The following is a 4,060-nucleotide window of genomic DNA, read 5'->3' on the forward strand; positions in this document are numbered from 1 at the left end:
ATATAATTAATAAATATTTATTTTTAATTAATTTTTAAGATAAATTCAATTAAATATTTATAATATTTCATTAAAATTAAAAAAATGTTAAAATCAACAAAAATAGTTTAATACGCATTTTTTAAATAGAAGAGATTTAATATTATTCATTTAATTATTTTATTACTCAGAATTCAACTTTTGTTGCTAGTCACAAGATCAATGGAGCCATAATTTGTAGTTTGTACTAGTTAAGCTTTGATTTCTACGCCTTCCACACATGGTAGTACTACGCATAGTCTTCTCTACCCCGTTTTTTTCCCTGTATATACAAAGTTGAGGCGGTTGAGAATTAATTTCATAAGCAATAAAAGTAATTTAATTAATGTATAATTAATTTGTGTGTATCAGTACGTATTAGCCTCCAAATATTAATTGATTACTGTTTCCACATAGAATTAAAATATTATACTGACCCAACTACCAAACAATGCATGAATAAATTCACTCATTTTTTATTGGCTAAGAACCACTAAACATGAAGCTAATGTTGATAATATATATTTATATAGAGAAATTTGGGAACATTATCTCTCTTTTTTTTAAATAATTTTGTACTCTCGGCTACTTTTAATAAATTTTTACAAAATTTGCTTCTTTTTAAAATTCGACTAGTTGTCTAAATTTTTCGACGAACTGTGTACAATTTTCAACCAATTGTTTGAATTTTTCGATCATATGTCTAAATTTTCGACTAATGTTTAGATTATGAGATGTCATTTTACAAAAAAAATTATTAAAATTAGGCTAAAGTACCAAATAACTTTAAAAAATAAATCATTTTGTTAAAATACTCATTTATATATATGAAGTTAATGCAAATAATCTTATTTTATTTTTTGTCCGAAAACTGCTGCAGGATAATTGGATTGAATACATATTTTCAATTGTAAAATGAAAAAGTAATACAAGCATTATTTTGATCATCTAAAGTTGTTCATCAAAATAAATAATTTATAGATATATATATATATATATAACAAGTTGGCTTAGGGGGGGGCTCTTGTACAAAGAAGTTGGGGTTGAATCTTGGAGCCAAACTAAAATTTATAAATATGCATATATGGGGTTATTTCCTGGCTGTCTTGTACGTACTACAATATATATAAGTCCTATTGGGAATAGAATAAGTTGATTAGTGGCAAAGCAGTGACAGTAATGATTAGTTAATTAGTTTTTGAGGGTTAGGTTGAGAAAAATACGTAGGGTTTCTTAATGTCACGGATGACCTTAATATGTCTTAATATATTTCTAAGTCCAAGGCAAGCTTTTTTTTTTACCTAATATTTGGAAGAGTAGTTTCACCTTATTTGACTGAACCAAAGTCTTATTTTAATCACCAAACTTTTCAGTCACGATGTCTATTGTCTATTTATATATATACGGGGGGTTCTTTGGTAGGGCTCTGCCCTACCGCAGGGTTCTTTTGTGTTTCTCAACCTTTGAACAGTTTTCTGCGCGATTTTGTTTTATAACCATGTATATTGTAGTTATTTAGAGCATCCTGCAAATTTTCAAAAAATTTCGAATAATTTACAGTGCCAAAAACAGATTATTGCACGCATGACTAATTTTTGTATGCGCGTGGAAAATAGCATGTTTGAACTTAGTTTTCGGCACTGTAAATTATTTAGAATTTTCTGAAAATTTGCAGGATGCTCTAAATAACTACAATATACACGGTCATAAAAAAAAATCGCGCCGAAAACTGTTCAAAGGTGGAGAAACACAAAAGAGCCCTACAGTAGGGCTCTTTTTGATAGCCCTACCAAAGAAACCCCCTATATATAGGGGGTTTATTTGGTAGGGCTCTTTTGTGTTTCTCCACTTTTGAACAGTTTTCGGCGCGATTTTTTTTTATGACCGTGTATACTGTAGTTATTTAGAGCATCCTGCAAATTTTCAGAAAATTCCGAATAATTTACAGTGCCGAAAACAGATTATTGCAAGCATGACTAATTTTTGTATGCGCGTGGAAAATAGCATGTTTGAACTTAGTTTTCGGCACTGTAAATTATTCAGAATTTTCTAAAAATTTGCAGGATGTTCTAAATAACTACAATATACATGGTCATAAAAAAAAATCGCACCAAAAACGGTTGAGAAACACAAAAAGCCCTACCAAAAAATTACCCTATATATATAATAAACGCACATTCCTCAGGTTCTTTTCTTACTATTTTCAACTTTCCTCCTTTTCCCCATAATCACTTCTATTACTCAACATTTTACGGCAAAGTAAAAGTCGTTAATTCACTACTTTATAAACAAACACATATAATATAAATAAAATAAATATAATATAAATAAAATAAAGGGATTGGACTCGCATAGTGGAATTGGAAATTATTTTCTATTTGGCTTTGGATACTAAAAAGAAAAAGGAGAATTGTTATTTAAATTTACTATTATAGTGAGCTCTGATATTATTTTGGTTTCTGTTTAAATACGCGTATGACACATTCTAATATGTATTATATTAAACTCGTTTTAATATATAATTATTAATAAAAAACAATTATATTTAATATTTGTTCAGATTGATAATTCATCGATCAAATTGTCAGAATGAATTTATGTACCAATAGGTCGCACATAAAATTAAAATATTTAAACAACTTTTGAATATAACGACCTAAATTAGTTTGTTGAAGGTTGATATTTCAATGTTATTATATTTTTCAAAAGTGTTTCTTTTTATTGAAATTTCAAAGTTAATTATTCAATATCTTGTTCAAACCCAATATTTCCGGATATTTATTGATTATGCAAAAGGGATTTGGTGCGCAATATTAATACCATCTTTTGTTTAAGATACAATGTATGGCACCACGCTTTGAAATAGTATTGACTGATTTTTATTTTTTTTTGAAGGAAATATTGACTGAATATTTTACACTTTAAACAAAATTTTGTGACTTTTTTGGGTTGTGTTTTATAAGACGTTTCTTATAAAAACTGTTCATGCTACAAATCACAAACTTTTATATGTAGAATGGCATAATTAAACTTATTAGCTGTTTTGCCTTCTAAAAACAAAGCCTAAAAGAAATTATAACATGCCAAGTGAACATGCTTGTTATATTAAATGTTAATCTTTGTATATATAAAACCAGTTAATGGGTGATTCGATCAGATGTCACATGATATTATATAGTGATTTTTTTCAGATTGGAAAAGTATTGATGCATTAACTGAACAGATGTTAGAATAGTTATTATGAACAAATTATATAATTTTAGGATGTTGCTATTTGGCAGTATCCAACACCACACGAGGTGGTTCTCCATAATTGGTAGCGACTATAATGTCTTAAATTTTCTAATAAGGCTTAGAGCCTTGATTAGAGAGCCAGGATGGCAAAATTATAGAAATTATGTAATATGTATGTGTATCATTATATGATTATGTGATTTTAATTATAATATGACTTGATATGCATGTTTGGGTTGGGTGTATTAAATATGTATATGAGCTCATTTTTTATTAAAAAGAAAATTTTTGTAATTTGACTCATTATGGGTATATTTGGCATACATGTGATATATGTGTGGGACCACATTATTATGTAGATATACTTGAGTTACTTGGCACGAGGCAATCTTAGGAAGCAAGCTAGTGGGAAAGTCACAACGGGACCCATATTTGACTCGGTGGGAGTCAAGGGGTATATTGGGTATTTAGTACATTACCGGGTTATTGGGTAATGTGAATGATTATTTTATGATATATTGGGAAATAGTCAGATCAGGAGGGAATTTTGACTATTTTACCCTCGGGAGCGTTTTTGGGACCCCAAACGTTTGGATTTGTTTGAGGTTACTTACGCTTGAAGTAACTTGTCAGAAACATAAAAAGAACGTTCAGTACGTTCTCTCTCTCTCGTTCTCTTTTTAACGTTCGTTAGCGTTTTCGAAGGAAAGTCAAGTTTTAGGACTCAGATTCAAGCAAGGATCGAGTCATAACGATTCTAAGAAAGATTAGAAGCTTGTTAGCCAGAGGATTTAACTGGGAAACGACT

This window comes from Humulus lupulus, chromosome 8, assembly GCF_963169125.1.
Source record: "Humulus lupulus chromosome 8, drHumLupu1.1, whole genome shotgun sequence".
Lineage (NCBI taxonomy): Eukaryota > Viridiplantae > Streptophyta > Magnoliopsida > Rosales > Cannabaceae > Humulus > Humulus lupulus.